General features: G+C 46.4%; 21 non-coding genes across 21 annotated transcripts; all 21 read right to left on the reverse strand.

The window, feature by feature from the left end:
• Positions 1-145: 145 nt before the first annotated feature.
• Trnar-ucg (transfer RNA arginine (anticodon UCG)) lies at positions 146-218 on the reverse strand. The gene has a single exon. It is a non-coding gene; the product is annotated as a tRNA-Arg (tRNA).
• Positions 219-1137: 919 nt separating this feature from the next.
• Trnak-cuu (transfer RNA lysine (anticodon CUU)) lies at positions 1138-1210 on the reverse strand. Its single transcript has one exon. It is a non-coding gene; the product is annotated as a tRNA-Lys (tRNA).
• A 451-nt stretch (positions 1211-1661) lies between these two features.
• Positions 1662-1734, reverse strand: Trnar-ucg (transfer RNA arginine (anticodon UCG)). The gene has a single exon. It is a non-coding gene; the product is annotated as a tRNA-Arg (tRNA).
• A 912-nt stretch (positions 1735-2646) lies between these two features.
• Trnak-cuu (transfer RNA lysine (anticodon CUU)) lies at positions 2647-2723 on the reverse strand. Its single transcript has one exon. It is a non-coding gene; the product is annotated as a tRNA-Lys (tRNA).
• Positions 2724-3171: 448 nt separating this feature from the next.
• Positions 3172-3244, reverse strand: Trnar-ucg (transfer RNA arginine (anticodon UCG)). Its single transcript has one exon. It is a non-coding gene; the product is annotated as a tRNA-Arg (tRNA).
• A 925-nt stretch (positions 3245-4169) lies between these two features.
• Positions 4170-4242, reverse strand: Trnak-cuu (transfer RNA lysine (anticodon CUU)). Its single transcript has one exon. It is a non-coding gene; the product is annotated as a tRNA-Lys (tRNA).
• A 452-nt stretch (positions 4243-4694) lies between these two features.
• Positions 4695-4767, reverse strand: Trnar-ucg (transfer RNA arginine (anticodon UCG)). Its single transcript has one exon. It is a non-coding gene; the product is annotated as a tRNA-Arg (tRNA).
• A 915-nt stretch (positions 4768-5682) lies between these two features.
• On the reverse strand, positions 5683-5755 carry Trnak-cuu (transfer RNA lysine (anticodon CUU)). The gene has a single exon. It is a non-coding gene; the product is annotated as a tRNA-Lys (tRNA).
• A 452-nt stretch (positions 5756-6207) lies between these two features.
• Trnar-ucg (transfer RNA arginine (anticodon UCG)) lies at positions 6208-6280 on the reverse strand. Its single transcript has one exon. It is a non-coding gene; the product is annotated as a tRNA-Arg (tRNA).
• Positions 6281-7198: 918 nt separating this feature from the next.
• Positions 7199-7275, reverse strand: Trnak-cuu (transfer RNA lysine (anticodon CUU)). The gene has a single exon. It is a non-coding gene; the product is annotated as a tRNA-Lys (tRNA).
• Positions 7276-7723: 448 nt separating this feature from the next.
• On the reverse strand, positions 7724-7796 carry Trnar-ucg (transfer RNA arginine (anticodon UCG)). The gene has a single exon. It is a non-coding gene; the product is annotated as a tRNA-Arg (tRNA).
• A 929-nt stretch (positions 7797-8725) lies between these two features.
• On the reverse strand, positions 8726-8798 carry Trnak-cuu (transfer RNA lysine (anticodon CUU)). The gene has a single exon. It is a non-coding gene; the product is annotated as a tRNA-Lys (tRNA).
• Positions 8799-9250: 452 nt separating this feature from the next.
• Trnar-ucg (transfer RNA arginine (anticodon UCG)) lies at positions 9251-9323 on the reverse strand. Its single transcript has one exon. It is a non-coding gene; the product is annotated as a tRNA-Arg (tRNA).
• Positions 9324-10239: 916 nt separating this feature from the next.
• Trnak-cuu (transfer RNA lysine (anticodon CUU)) lies at positions 10240-10316 on the reverse strand. The gene has a single exon. It is a non-coding gene; the product is annotated as a tRNA-Lys (tRNA).
• A 448-nt stretch (positions 10317-10764) lies between these two features.
• Trnar-ucg (transfer RNA arginine (anticodon UCG)) lies at positions 10765-10837 on the reverse strand. Its single transcript has one exon. It is a non-coding gene; the product is annotated as a tRNA-Arg (tRNA).
• A 902-nt stretch (positions 10838-11739) lies between these two features.
• Trnak-cuu (transfer RNA lysine (anticodon CUU)) lies at positions 11740-11812 on the reverse strand. The gene has a single exon. It is a non-coding gene; the product is annotated as a tRNA-Lys (tRNA).
• Positions 11813-12264: 452 nt separating this feature from the next.
• Positions 12265-12337, reverse strand: Trnar-ucg (transfer RNA arginine (anticodon UCG)). The gene has a single exon. It is a non-coding gene; the product is annotated as a tRNA-Arg (tRNA).
• A 905-nt stretch (positions 12338-13242) lies between these two features.
• On the reverse strand, positions 13243-13319 carry Trnak-cuu (transfer RNA lysine (anticodon CUU)). Its single transcript has one exon. It is a non-coding gene; the product is annotated as a tRNA-Lys (tRNA).
• Positions 13320-13767: 448 nt separating this feature from the next.
• Positions 13768-13840, reverse strand: Trnar-ucg (transfer RNA arginine (anticodon UCG)). The gene has a single exon. It is a non-coding gene; the product is annotated as a tRNA-Arg (tRNA).
• A 914-nt stretch (positions 13841-14754) lies between these two features.
• Trnak-cuu (transfer RNA lysine (anticodon CUU)) lies at positions 14755-14827 on the reverse strand. Its single transcript has one exon. It is a non-coding gene; the product is annotated as a tRNA-Lys (tRNA).
• Positions 14828-15279: 452 nt separating this feature from the next.
• Trnar-ucg (transfer RNA arginine (anticodon UCG)) lies at positions 15280-15352 on the reverse strand. The gene has a single exon. It is a non-coding gene; the product is annotated as a tRNA-Arg (tRNA).
• Between the last annotated feature and the right edge of the window lie 796 nt (positions 15353-16148).

Here is a 16148-nt window from a genome sequence, read left to right on the forward strand (position 1 = left end):
CTAGTTAACACCGGTCTTGTTGTGTGTGTTTCAGGTTCAAGACCATCTCCAAGTACAAAATGGTCAACAGCAACATTCAGACGGTTTCGTACTGCTCAATTGCTACATTAAAACGGTATGTTCCTTTTTCTGAACTGGAAAATCACGACCGTGACAGGATTCGAACCAGCAATCTACGGATCCGAAGTCCGACGCCTTATCCATTAGGCCACACGGTCACTGACGAGCAAGCATAACTTATATACGACTAATTTCGAAACGCTCACACCCCCTGAGGAACTGTGTTTTCGTTCCACACAGCCCCTGCCCCTTACTCTTTTCCACCCATTCGTTACATACAACCTCTTACGAGACCGACCAAACATAGACAGGAAAACAAGACCACACACTTTGCGCATTCGGAATCGATGACAGGGTGTCCCTCGCCGCATTTGCTACGATGGCCATTTGCTACTTATGCAGAAGCGGCAGCGGCGGCGACGACGACGACGACGACGACGACGACCGCGAGAGGCTCTGAGATTTGTGAGAAATACATCTATAAAATGTAATTCAGACTGCCTCGTCCCACCTTATGCTATACCGCTTTGGCAAATGCTTTATCTGCTCCATTCGCCTTAATCACATCTGAGAGTAATTCTTAATAATACGCCTGTCGCTAATTGTTCCTAATCACAGATACTGCTTTCTATACGGCCACGACGCGCAACTGATTTCCAAGATTCGTCTTCCTCCTGTGAGGATGGAACTCACGACCCCTGGTTTACTAGACCAATGCTCTACCACTGACCTAAACAGGCGCCGCCTAGCGGCACTTTTGCGTACTTCGTCCGTACGGTTGTCTGAATCATCAGACTTCAGCTGACAACACTTCATATTTTCGACTAATATTAGCAGCTATGGCTACCCATTACTGCTTGGCTACACATCTGACACGTAGCCGATATTCTCTCCAAACAAAACCACCTGCACTTCAGAACATGACTTTCACACATGTCTACAAAATCACCTTCACCTTCAAATACAGTTTTCTTGCGACTGATGGAGACGTAGGCAAATTTTAAAGTTGCTATTTCCATTACATCACGTTAATCAGAAAATCGGTTATTTACATCTGCAGCGGAAAAAATTCCGTTCCGCCCAGCGTAGGGCTTGAACCCACGATCCTGTGAATAAGAGTCTCATGCTCTACCGACTGAGCTAGCCGTGCTGCCTCGTAGATACCTGCTGTGCAGCAGATCACACAGTACTCGTTTGGGTTGGTTGGTCCCATACATAATCTCTCCATGCTGCCTAATGTTTTCCTAACGTCACACTCGTCACGTACCTCACTTTTATATCATATTTACTTAAGAGAGGTAAAGGAATTGCATGAAAATCTGCAGAGCTAGTGGCGTAAAAATTAACACACATACTTGATGTGACTCAAAAGCCGAACGAGTTACTTTCCGACGTTGTTTTAGATGTGCAAGTGCCAGTCAAAACTCGCGGTGAGGGCACTCTGCCGACCATTTCGCTAGTTAACACCGGTCTTGTTGTGTGTGTTTCAGGTTCAAGACCATCTCCAAGTACAAAATGGTCAACAGCAACATTCAGACGGTTTCGTACTGCTCAATTGCTACATTAAAACGGTATGTTTCTTTTTCAGAAATGGAAAAACACGACCGTGACAGGATTCGAACCTGCAATCTTCGGATCCGAAGTCCGACGCCTTATCCATTAGGCCACACGGTCACTGACGACCAAGTAAAACTTATATACGACTCATCTCGAAACGCTCACACCCCCTGAGGAACTGTGTTTTCGTTCCACACAGCCCCTGCCCCTTACTCTTTTCCACCCATTCGTTACATTCAACCTCTTACGAGACCGACCAAACATAGACAGGAAAACAAGACCACACACTTTGCGCATTCGGAATCGATGGCAGGGTGTCCCTCGCCGCATTTGCTACGATGGCCATTTGCTACTTATGCAGAAGCGGCGGCGGCGGCGACGACGACGACGACGACGACCGCGAGAGGCTCTGAGATTTGTGAGAAATACATCTATAAAATGTAATTCAGACTGCCTCGTCTCACCTTATGCTAAACCGCTTTGGCAAATGCTTTATCTGCGCCATTCGCCTTAATCACATCTGAGAGTAATTCTTAATAATACGCCTGTCGCTAATTGTTCCTCATCACAGATACTGCTTTCTATACGGCTACGATGCGCAACTGATTTCCAAGATTCGTCTTCCTCCTGTGAGGATGGAACTCACGACCCCTGGTTTACTAGACCAATGCTCTACCACTGACCTAAACAGGCGCCGCCTAGCGGCACTTTTGTGTACTTCGTCCGTATGGTTGTCTGAATCATCAGACTTCAGCTGACAACACTTCATATTTTCGACTAATATTTGCAGCAATGGCGACCCATTACTGCTTGGCTACACATCTGACACGTAGCCGATATTCTCTTCAAACAAAACCACCTGCACTTCAGAACATGACTTTCACACATGTCTACAAAATCACCTTCACTTCAAATACAGTTTTCTTGCGACTGATGGAGACGTAGGCAAATTTATAGTTGCTATTTCCATTACATCACGTTAATCAGAAAATCGGTAATTTACATCTGCAGCGGAAAAAAATTCCGTTCCGGCCAGCGTAGGGCTCGAACCCACGACCCTGTGAATAAGAGTCTCATGCTCTACCGACTGAGCTAGCCGTGCTGCCTCGGTGGATACCTGATTGGCAGCAGATCACACAGTAATCGTTTGGGTTGGGTGGTCCCATACAGAATCTCTCCATGCTTCCTAATGTTTTCCTAACGTCACACTCGTCACGTACTTCACTTTTATTTCATAATCATTTCTGAGAGGTAAAGGAATTGCATGACAATCTGCAGAGCTAGCGGCGTCAAAATTAACACACATACTTGATGTGACTCAAAAGCCGAACGAGTTACTTTCCGACGTTGTTTTAGATGTGCAAGTGCCAGTCAAAACTCGCGGTGAGGGCACTCTGCCGACCATTTCGCTAGTTAACACCGGTCTTGTTGTGTGTGTTTCAGGTTCAAGACCATCTCCAAGTACAAAATGGTCAACAGCAACATTCAGACGGTTTCGTACTGCTCAATTGCTACATTAAAACGGTATGTTCCTTTTTCTGAACTGGAAAAACACGACCGTGACAGGATTCGAACCTGCAATCTATGGATCCGAAGTCCGACGCCTTATCCATTAGGCCACACGGTCACTGACGAGCAAGCATAACGTATATACGACTAATTTCGAAACGCTCACACCCCCTGAGGAACTGTGTTTTCGTTCCACACAGCCCCTGCCCCTTACTCTTTTCCACCCATTCGTTACATACAACCTCTTACGAGACCGACCAAACATAGACAGGAAAACAAGACCACACACTTTGCGCATTCGGAATCGATGACAGGGTGTCCCTCGCCGCATTTGCTACGATGGCCATTTGCTACTTATGCAGAAGCGGCAGCGGCGGCGACGACGACGACGACGACGACGACGACGACGACCGCGAGAGGCTCTGAGATTTGTGAGAAATACATCTATAAAATGTAATTCAGACTGCCTCGTCCCACCTTATGCTATACCGCTTTGGCAAATGCTTTATCTGCTCCATTCGCCTTAATCACATCTGAGAGTAATTCTTAATAATACGCCTGTCGCTAATTGTTCCTAATCACAGATACTGCTTTCTATACGGCCACGACGCGCAACTGATTTCCAAGATTCGTCTTCCTCCTGTGAGGATGGAACTCACGACCCCTGGTTTACTAGACCAATGCTCTACCACTGACCTAAACAGGCGCCGCCTAGCGGCACTTTTGTGTACTTCGTCCGTATGGTTGTCTGAATCATCAGACTTCAGCTGACAACACTTCATATTTTCGACTAATATTTGCAGCTATGGCTACCCATTACTGCTTGGCTACACATCTGACACGTAGCCGATATTCTCTCCAAACAAAACCACCTGCACTTCAGAACATGACTTTCACACATGTCTACAAAATCACCTTCACCTTCAAATACAGTTTTCTTGCGACTGATGGAGACGTACGCAAATTTTAAAGTTGCTATTTCCATTACATCACGTTAATCAGAAAATCGGTTATTTACATCTGCAGCGGAAAAAATTCCGTTCCGCCCAGCGTAGGGCTTGAACCCACGATCCTGTGAATAAGAGTCTCATGCTCTACCGACTGAGCTAGCCGTGCTGCCTCGTTGGATACCTGCTGGGCAGCAGATCACACAGTACTCGTTTGGGTTGGTTGGTCCCATACATAATCTCTCCATGCTGCCTAATGTTTTCCTAACGTCACACTCGTCACGTACCTCACTTTTATATCATATTTACTTAAGAGAGGTAAAGGAATTGCATGAAAATCTGCAGAGCTAGTGGCGTAAAAATTAACACACATACTTGATGTGACTCAAAAGCCGAACGAGTTACTTTCCGACGTTGTTTTAGATGTGCAAGTGCCAGTCAAAACTCGCGGTGAGGGCACTCTGCCGACCATTTCGCTAGTTAACACCGGTCTTGTTGTGTGTGTTTCAGGTTCAAGACCATCTCCAAGTACAAAATGGTCAACAGCAACATTCAGACGGTTTCGTACTGCTCAATTGCTACATTAAAACGGTATGTTCCTTTTTCTGAACTGGAAAAACACGACCGTGACAGGATTCGAACCTGCAATCTACGGATCCGAAGTCCGACGCCTTATCCATTAGGCCACACGGTCACTGACGAGCAAGCATAACTTATATACGACTAATTTCGAAACGCTCACACCCCCTGAGGAACTGTGTTTTCGTTCCACACAGCCCCTGCCCCTTACTCTTTTCCACCCATTCGTTACATACAACCTCTTACGAGACCGACCAAACATAGACAGGAAAACAAGACCACACACTTTGCGCATTCGGAATCGATGACAGGGTGTCCCTCGCCGCATTTGCTACGATGGCCATTTGCTACTTATGCAGAAGCGGCAGTGGCGGCGACGACGACGACGACGACGACGACCGCGAGAGGCTCTGAGATTTGTGAGAAATACATCTATAAAATGTAATTCAGACTGCCTCGTCCCACCTTATGCTATACCGCTTTGGCAAATGCTTTATCTGCTCCATTCGCCTTAATCACATCTGAGAGTAATTCTTAATAATACGCCTGTCGCTAATTGTTCCTAATCACAGATACTGCTTTCTATACGGCCACGACGCGCAACTGATTTCCAAGATTCGTCTTCCTCCTGTGAGGATGGAACTCACGACCCTTGGTTTACTAGACCAATGCTCTACCACTGACCTAAACAGGCGCCGCCTAGCGGCACTTTTGCGTACTTCGTCCGTACGGTTGTCTGATCATCAGACTTCAGCTGACAACACTTCATATTTTCGACTAATATTAGCAGCTATGGCTACCCATTACTGCTTGGCTACACATCTGACACGTAGCCGATATGCTCTTCAAACAAAACCACCTGCACTTCAGAACATGACTTTCACACATGTCTACAAAATCACCTTCACCTTCAAATACAGTTTTCTTGCGACTGATGGAGACGTACGCAAATTTTAAAGTTGCTATTTCCATTACATCACGTTAATCAGAAAATCGGTTATTTACATCTGCAGCGGAAAAAATTCCGTTCCGCCCAGCGTAGGGCTTGAACCCACGATCCTGTGAATAAGAGTCTCATGCTCTACCGACTGAGCTAGCCGTGCTGCCTCCTTGGATACCTGCTGGGCAGCAGATCACACAGTACTCGTTTGGGTTGGTTGGTCCCATACATAATCTCTCCATGCTGCCTAATGTTTTCCTAACGTCACACTCGTCACGTACCTCACTTTTATATCATATTTACTTAAGAGAGGTAAAGGAATTGCATGAAAATCTGCAGAGCTAGTGGCGTAAAAATTAACACACATACTTGATGTGACTCAAAAGCCGAACGAGTTACTTTCCGACGTTGTTTTAGATGTGCAAGTGCCAGTCAAAACTCGCGGTGAGGGCACTCTGCCGACCATTTCGCTAGTTAACACCGGTCTTGTTGTGTGTGTTTCAGGTTCAAGACCATCTCCAAGTACAAAATGGTCAACAGCAACATTCAGACGGTTTCGTACTGCTCAATTGCTACATTAAAACGGTATGTTTCTTTTTCAGAAATGGAAAAACACGACCGTGACAGGATTCGAACCTGCAGTCTTCGGATCCGAAGTCCGACGCCTTATCCATTAGGCCACACGGTCACTGACGACCAAGTAAAACTTATATACGACTCATCTCGAAACGCTCACACCCCCTGAGGAGCTGTGTTTTCGTTCCACACAGCCCCTGCCCCTTACTCTTTTCCACCCATTCGTTACATTCAACCTCTTACGAGACCGACCAAACATAGACAGGAAAACAAGACCACACACTTTGCGCATTCGGAATCGATGGCAGGGTGTCCCTCGCCGCATTTGCTACGATGGCCATTTGCTACTTATGCAGAAGCGGCGGCGGCGGCGACGACGACGACGACGACGACGACGACCGCGAGAGGCTCTGTGATTTGTGAGAAATACATCTATAAAATGTAATTCAGACTGCCTCGTCTCACCTTATGCTAAACCGCTTTGGCAAATGCTTTATCTGCGCCATTCGCCTTAATCACATCTGAGAGTAATTCTTAATAATACGCCTGTCGCTAATTGTTCCTCATCACAGATACTGCTTTCTATACGGCTACGATGCGCAACTGATTTCCAAGATTCGTCTTCCTCCTGTGAGGATGGAACTCACGACCCCTGGTTTACTAGACCAATGCTCTACCACTGACCTAAACAGGCGCCGCCTAGCGGCACTTTTGTGTACTTCGTCCGTATGGTTGTCTGAATCATCAGACTTCAGCTGACAACACTTCATATTTTCGACTAATATTTGCAGCAATGGCGACCCATTACTGCTTGGCTACACATCTGACACGTAGCCGATATGCTCTTCAAACAAAACCACCTGCACTTCAGAACATGACTTTCACACATGTCTACAAAATCACCTTCACTTCAAATACAGTTTTCTTGCGACTGATGGAGACGTAGGCAAATTTATAGTTGCTATTTCCATTACATCACGTTAATCAGAAAATCGGTAATTTACATCTGCAGCGGAAAAAAATTCCGTTCCGGCCAGCGTAGGGCTCGAACCCACGACCCTGTGAATAAGAGTCTCATGCTCTACCGACTGAGCTAGCCGTGCTGCCTCGGTGGATACCTGATTGGCAGCAGATCACACAGTAATCGTTTGGGTTGGGTGGTCCCATACAGAATCTCTCCATGCTTCCTAATGTATTCCTAACGTCACACTCGTCACGTACTTCACTTTTATTACATAATCATTTCTGAGAGGTAAAGGAATTGCATGACAATCTGCAGAGCTAGCGGCGTCAAAATTAACACACATACTTGATGTGACTCAAAAGCCGAACGAGTTACTTTCCGACGTTGTTTTAGATGTGCAAGTGCCAGTCAAAACTCGCGGTGAGGGCACTCTGCCGACCATTTCGCTAGTTAACACCGGTCTTGTTGTGTGTGTTTCAGGTTCAAGACCATCTCCAAGTACAAAATGGTCAACAGCAACATTCAGACGGTTTCGTACTGCTCAATTGCTACATTAAAACGGTATGTTTCTTTATCAGAAATGGAAAAACACGACCGTGACAGGATTCGAACCTGCAATCTTCGGTTCCGAAGTCCGACGCCTTATCCATTAGGCCACACGGTCACTGACGACCAAGTGTAACTTATATACGACCCATTTCGAAACGCTCACACCCCCTGAGGAACTGTGTTTTCGTTCCACACAGCCGCTGCCCCTTACTCTTTCCCACCCATTCGTTACATTCAACCTCTTACGAGACCGACCAAACTTACAAAGGAAAAGAAGACCACACACTTTGCGCATTCGGAATCGATGGCAGGGTATCCCTCGCCGCATTTGCTACGATGGCCATTTGCTACTTATGCAGAAGCGGCGGCGGCGGCGGCGACGACGACGACGACGACGACGACGACGTCGACGACCGCGAGAGGCTCTGAGATTTGTGAGAAATACATCTATAAAATGTAATTCAGACTGCCTCGTCTCACCTTATGCTAAACCGCTTTGGCAAATGCTTTATCTGCGCCATTCGCCTTAATCACATCTGAGAGTAATTCTTAATAATACGCCTGTCGCTAATTGTTCCTCATCACAGATACTGCTTTCTATACGGCTACGATGCGCAACTGATTTCCAAGATTCGTCTTCCTCCTGTGAGGATGGAACTCACGACCCCTGGTTTACTAGACCAATGCTCTACCACTGACCAAAACAGGCGCCGCCTAGCGGCACTTTTGCGTACTTCGTCCGTACGGTCGTCTGAATCATCAGACTTCAGCTGACAACACTTCATATTTTCGACTAATATTTGCAGCTATGGCGACCCATTACTGCTTGGCTACACATCTGACACGTAGCCGTGTTCTTTCCAACCAAAACCACTTGCACTTCAGAACATGACTTTCACACTTGTCTACAAAATCACCTTCAATTCAAATACAGTTTTCTAGCGACTGATGGAGACGTAGGCAAATTTTAAAGTTGCTATTTCCATTACATCACGTTAATCAGAAAATCGGTAATTTACTTCTGCAGCGGAAAAAATTCCGTTCCGCCCAGCGTAGGGCTCGAACCCACGACCCTGTGAATAAGAGTCTCATGCTCTACCGACTGAGCTAGCCGTGCTGCCTCGTTGGACACCTGCTAGGCAGCAGATCACACAGTACTCGTTTGGGTTGGTAGGTCCCATACAGAATCTCTTCATGCTTCCTAATGTATTCCTAACGTCACACTCGTCACGTACTTCACTTTTATTTCATAATCATTTCTGAGAGGTAAAGGAATTGCATGACAATCTGCAGAGCTAGCGGCGTCAAAATTAACACACATACTTGATGTGACTCAAAAGCCGAACGAGTTACTTTCCGACGTTGTTTTAGATGTGCAAGTGCCAGTCACACCTCGCGGTGAGGCCACTCTGCCGTTCATTTCGCTAGTTAACACCTGTCTTGTTGTGTGTGTTTCAAGCTCAAGACCATCTCCAAGCACAAAATGCTCAACGGCAACATTCAGACGGTTTCGTACTGCTCAATTGCTACATTAAAAAGATATGTTCCTTTTTCAGAAATGGAAAAACACGACCGTGACAGGATTCGAACCTGCAATCTTCGGATCCGAAGTCCGACGCCTTATCCATTAAGCCACACTGTCACTGACGACCAAGTATAACTTATATACGACTCATTTCGAAACGCTCACACCCCCTGAGGAATTGTGTTTCGTTCCACACAGCCGCTGCCCCTTACTCTTTCCCACCCATTCGTTACATTCAACCTCTTACGAGACCGACCAAACATAGACAGGAAAACAAGACCACACACTTGGCGCATTCGGAATCGATGGCAGGGTGTTCCTCGCCGCATTTGCTACGATGGCCATTTGCTACTTCTGCAGAAGCGGCGGCGGCGGCGGCGACGACGACGACGACGACGACGACCGCGAGAGGCTCTGAGATTTGTGAGAAATACATCTATAAAATGTAATTCAGACTGCCTCGTCCAACCTTATGCCGCACCGCTTTGGCAAATGCTTTATCTGCGCCATTCGCCTTAATCACATCTGAGAGTAATTCTTAATAATACTCCTGTCACTAATTGTTCCTCATCACAGATACTGTTTGCTATACGGCCACGATGCGCAACTGATTTCCAAGATTCGTCTTCCTCCTGTGAGGATGGAACTCACGACCCCTGGTTTACTAGACCAATGCTCTACCACTGACCAAAACAGGCGCCGCCTAGCGGCACTTTTGCGTACTTCGTCCGTACGGTCGTCTGAATCATCAGACTTCAGCTGACAACACTTCATATTTTCGACTAATATTTGCAGCTATGGCGACCCATTACTGCTTGGCTACACATCTGACACGTAGCCGTGTTCTCTCCAAACAAAACCACTTGCACTTCAGAACATGACTTTCACACATGTCTACAAAATCACCTTCAATTCAAATACAGTTTTCTAGCGACTGATGGAGACGTAGGCAAATTTTAAAGTTGCTATTTCCATTACATCACGTTAATCAGAAAATCGGTAATTTACTTCTGCAGCGGAAAAAATTCCGTTCCGGCCAGCGTAGGGCTCGAACCCACGACCCTGTGAATAAGAGTCTCATGCTTTACCGACTGAGCTAGCCGTGCTGCCTCGGTGGATACCTGATTGGCAGCAGATCACACAGTAATCGTTTGGGTTGGGTGGTCCCATACAGAATCTCTCCATGCTCCCTAATGTTTTCCTAACGTCACACTCGTCACGTACTTCACTTTTATTTCATAATCATTTCTGAGAGGTAAAGGAATTGCATGACAATCTGCAGAGCTAGCGGCGTCAAAATTAACACACATACTTGATGTGACTCAAAAGCCGAACGAGTTACTATCCGACGTTGTTTTAGATGTGCAAGTGCCAGTCAAAACTCGCGGTGAGGGCACTCTGCCGACCATTTCGCTAGTTAACACCGGTCTTGTTGTGTGTGTTTCAGGTTCAAGACCATCTCCAAGTACAAAATGGTCAACAGCAACATTCAGACGGTTTCGTACTGCTCAATTGCTACATTAAAACGGAATGTTTCTTTATCAGAAATGGAAAAACACGACCGTGACAGGATTCGAACCTGCAATCTTCGGATCCGAAGTCCGACGCCTTATCCATTAGGCCACACGGTCACTGACGACCAAGTGTAACTTATATACGACCCATTTCGAAACGCTCACACCCCCTGAGGAACTGTGTTTTCGTTCCACACAGCCGCTGCCCCTTACTCTTTCCCACCCATTCGTTACATTCAACCTCTTACGAGACCGACCAAACATACAAAGGAAAAGAAGACCACACACTTTGCGCATTCGGAATCGATGGCAGGGTATCCCTCGCCGCATTTGCTACGATGGCCATTTGCTACTTATGCAGAAGCGGCGGCGGCGGCGACGACGACGACCGCGAGAGGCTCTGAGATTTGTGAGAAATACATCTATAAAATGTAATTCAGACTGCCTCGTCTCACCTTATGCTAAACCGCTTTGGCAAATGCTTTATCTGCGCCATTCGCCTTAATCACATCTGAGAGTAATTCTTAATAATACGCCTGTCGCTAATTGTTCCTCATCACAGATACTGCTTTCTATACGGCTACGATGCGCAACTGATTTCCAAGATTCGTCTTCCTCCTGTGAGGATGGAACTCACGACCCCTGGTTTACTAGACCAATGCTCTACCACTGACCAAAACAGGCGCCGCCTAGCGGCACTTTTGCGTACTTCGTCCGTACGGTCGTCTGAATCATCAGACTTCAGCTGACAACACTTCATATTTTCGACTAATGTTTGCAGCTATGGCGACCCATTACTGCTTGGCTACACATCTGACACGTAGCCGTGTTCTTTCCAACCAAAACCACTTGCACTTCAGAACATGACTTTCACACATGTCTACAAAATCACCTTCAATTCAAATACAGTTTTCTAGCGACTGATGGAGACGTAGGCAAATTTTAAAGTTGCTATTTCCATTACATCACGTTAATCAGAAAATCGGTAATTTACTTCTGCAGCGGAAAAAATTCCGTTCCGCCCAGCGTAGGGCTCGAACCCACGACCCTGTGAATAAGAGTCTCATGCTCTACCGACTGAGCTAGCCGTGCTGCCTCGGTGGATACCTGCTGGGCAGCAGATCACACAGTACTCGTTTGGGTTGGTAGGTCCCATACAGAATCTCTCCATGCTTCCTAATGTTTTCCTAACGTCACACTCGTCACGTACTTCACTTTTATTTCATAATCATTTCTGAGAGGTAAAGGAATTGCATGACAATCTGCAGAGCTAGCGGCGTCAAAATTAACACACATACTTGATGTGACTCAAAAGCCGAACGAGTTACTTTCCGACGTTGTTTTAGATGTGCAAGTGCCAGTCAAAACTCGCGGTGAGGGCACTCTGCCGACCATTTCGCTAGTTAACACCGGTCTTGTTGTGTGTGTTTCAGGTTCAAGACCATCTCCAAGTACAAAATGGTCAACAGCAACATTCAGACGGTTTCGTACTGCTCAATTGCTACATTAAAACGGTATGTTTCTTTTTCAGAAATGGAAAAACACGACCGTGACAGGATTCGAACCTGCAATCTTCGGATCCGAAGTCCGACGCCTTATCCATTAGGCCACACGGTCACTGACGACCAAGTGTAACTTATATACGACCCATTTCGAAACGCTCACACCCCCTGAGGAACTGTGTTTTCGTTCCACACAGCCGCTGCCCCTTACTCTTTTCCACCCATTCGTTACATTCAACCTCTTACGAGACCGACCAAACATAGACAGGAAAACAAGACCACACACTTTGCGCATTCGGAATCGATGGCAGGGTGTCCCTCGCCGCATTTGCTACGATGGCCATTTGCTACTTATGCAGAAGCGGCGGCGGCGGCGACGACGACGACGACCGCGAGAGGCTCTGAGATTTGTGAGAAATACATCTATAAAATGTAATTCAGACTGCCTCGTCTCACCTTATGCTAAACCGCTTTGGCAAATGCTTTATCTGCGCCATTCGCCTTAATCACATCTGAGAGTAATTCTTAATAATACGCCTGTCGCTAATTGTTCCTCATCACAGATACTGCTTTCTATACGGCTACGATGCGCAACTGATTTCCAAGATTCGTCTTCCTCCTGTGAGGATGGAACTCACGACCCCTGGTTTACTAGACCAATGCTCTACCACTGACCAAAACAGGCGCCGCCTAGCGGCACTTTTGCGTACTTCGTCCGTACGGTCGTCTGAATCATCAGACTTCAGCTGACAACACTTCATATTTTCGACTAATATTTGCAGCTATGGCGACCCATTACTGCTTGGCTACACATCTGACACGTAGCCGTGTTCTCTCCAAACAAAACCACTTGCACTTCAGAACATGACTTTCACACATGTCTACAAAATCACCTTCAATTCAAATACAGTTTTCTAGCGACTGATGGAGACGTAGGCAAATTTTAAAGTTGCTATTTCCATTACATCACGTTAATCAGAAAATCGGTAATTTACTTCTGCAGCGGAAAAAATTCCGTTCCGGCCAGCGTAGGGCTCGAACCCACGACCCTGTGAATAAGAGTCTCATGCTTTACCGACTGAGCTAGCCGTGCTGCCTCGGTGGATACCTGATTGGCAGCAGATCACACAGTAATCGTTTGGGTTGGGTGGTCCCATACAGAATCTCTCCATGCTCCCTAATGTTTTCCTAACGTCACACTCGTCACGTACTTCACTTTTATTTCATAATCATTTCTGAGAGGTAAAGGAATTGCATGACAATCTGCAGAGCTAGCGGCGTCAAAATTAACACACATACTTGATGTGACTCAAAAGCCGAACGAGTTACTTTCCGACGTTGTTTTAGATGTGCAAGTGCCAGTCAAAACTCGCGGTGAGGGCACTCTGCCGACCATTTCGCTAGTTAACACCGGTCTTGTTGTGTGTGTTTCAGGTTCAAGACCATCTCCAAGTACAAAATGGTCAACAGCAACATTCAGACGGTTTCGTACTGCTCAATTGCTACATTAAAACGGAATGTTTCTTTATCAGAAATGGAAAAACACGACCGTGACAGGATTCGAACCTGCAATCTTCGGATCCGAAGTCCGACGCCTTATCCATTAGGCCACACGGTCACTGACGACCAAGTGTAACTTATATACGACCCATTTCGAAACGCTCACACCCCCTGAGCAACTGTGTTTTCGTTCCACACAGCCGCTGCCCCTTACTCTTTCCCACCCATTCGTTACATTCAACCTCTTACGAGACCGACCAAACATACAAAGGAAAAGAAGACCACACACTTTGCGCATTCGGAATCGATGGCAGGGTATCCCTCGCCGCATTTGCTACGATGGCCATTTGCTACTTATGCAGAAGCGGCGGCGGCGGCGACGACGACGACGACGACGACGACCGCGAGAGGCTCTGAGATTTGTGAGAAATACATCTATAAAATGTAATTCAGACTGCCTCGTCTCACCTTATGCTAAACCGCTTTGGCAAATGCTTTATCTGCGCCATTCGCCTTAATCACATCTGAGAGTAATTCTTAATAATACGCCTGTCGCTAATTGTTCCTCATCACAGATACTGCTTTCTATACGGCTACGATGCGCAACTGATTTCCAAGATTCGTCTTCCTCCTGTGAGGATGGAACTCACGACCCCTGGTTTACTAGACCAATGCTCTACCACTGACCAAAACAGGCGCCGCCTAGCGGCACTTTTGCGTACTTCGTCCGTACGGTCGTCTGAATCATCAGACTTCAGCTGACAACACTTCATATTTTCGACTAATATTTGCAGCTATGGCGACCCATTACTGCTTGGCTACACATCTGACACGTAGCCGTGTTCTTTCCAACCAAAACCACTTGCACTTCAGAACATGACTTTCACACATGTCTACAAAATCACCTTCAATTCAAATACAGTTTTCTAGCGACTGATGGAGACGTAGGCAAATTTTAAAGTTGCTATTTCCATTACATCACGTTAATCAGAAAATCGGTAATTTACTTCTGCAGCGGAAAAAATTCCGTTCCGCCCAGCGTAGGGCTCGAACCCACGACCCTGTGAATAAGAGTCTCATGCTCTACCGACTGAGCTAGCCGTGCTGCCTCGTTGGATACCTGCTGGGCAGCAGATCACACAGTACTCGTTTGGGTTGGTAGGTCCCATACAGAATCTCTCCATGCTTCCTAATGTTTTCCTAACGTCACACTCGTCACGTACTTCACTTTTATTTCATAATCATTTCTGAGAGGTAAAGGAATTGCATGACAATCTGCAGAGCTAGCGGCGTCAAAATTAACACACATACTTGATGTGACTCAAAAGCCGAACGAGTTACTTTCCGACGTTGTTTTAGATGTGCAAGTGCCAGTCAAAACTCGCGGTGAGGGCACTCTGCCGACCATTTCGCTAGTTAACACCGGTCTTGTTGTGTGTGTTTCAGGTTCAAGACCATCTCCAAGTACAAAATGGTCAACAGCAACATTCAGACGGTTTCGTACTGCTCAATTGCTACATTAAAACGGTATGTTTCTTTTTCAGAAATGGAAAAACACGACCGTGACAGGATTCGAACCTGCAATCTTCGGATCCGAAGTCCGACGCCTTATCCATTAGGCCACACGGTCACTGACGACCAAGTGTAACTTATATACGACCCATTTCGAAACGCTCACACCCCCTGAGGAACTGTGTTTTCGTTCAACACAGCCCCTGCCCCTTACTCTTTCCCACCCATTCGTTACATTCAACCTCTTACGAGACCGACCAAACATAGACAGGAAAACAAGACCACACACTTTGCGCATTCGGAATCGATGGCAGGGTGTCCCTCGCCGCATTTGCTACGATGGCCATTTGCTACTTATGCAGAATCGGCGGCGGCGGCGACGACGACGACGACGACGACCGCGAGAGGCTCTGAGATTTGTGAGAAATACATCTATAAAATGTAATTCAGACTGCCTCGTCTCACCTTATGCTAAACCGCTTTGGCAAATGCTTTATCTGCGCCATTCGCCTTAATCACATTTGAGAGTAATTCTTAATAATACGCCTGTCGCTAATTGTTCCTCATCACAGATACTGCTTTCTATACGGCTACGATGCGCAACTGATTTCCAAGATTCGTCTTCCTCCTGTGAGGATGGAACTCACGACCCCTGGTTTACTAGACCAATGCTCTACCACTGACCTAAACAGGCGCCGCCTAGCGGCACTTTTGTGTACTTCGTCCGTATGGTTGTCTGAATCATCAGACTTCAGCTGACGACACTTCATATTTTCGACTAATATTTGCAGCTATGGCGACCCATTACTGCTTGGCTACACATCTGACACGTAGCCGTGTTCTCTCCAACCAAAACCACTTGCACTTCAGAACATGACTTTCACACATGTCTACAAAATCACCTTCACTTCAAA

Source organism: Schistocerca gregaria, unplaced genomic scaffold (assembly GCF_023897955.1).
Source record: "Schistocerca gregaria isolate iqSchGreg1 unplaced genomic scaffold, iqSchGreg1.2 ptg000180l, whole genome shotgun sequence".
Lineage (NCBI taxonomy): Eukaryota > Metazoa > Arthropoda > Insecta > Orthoptera > Acrididae > Schistocerca > Schistocerca gregaria.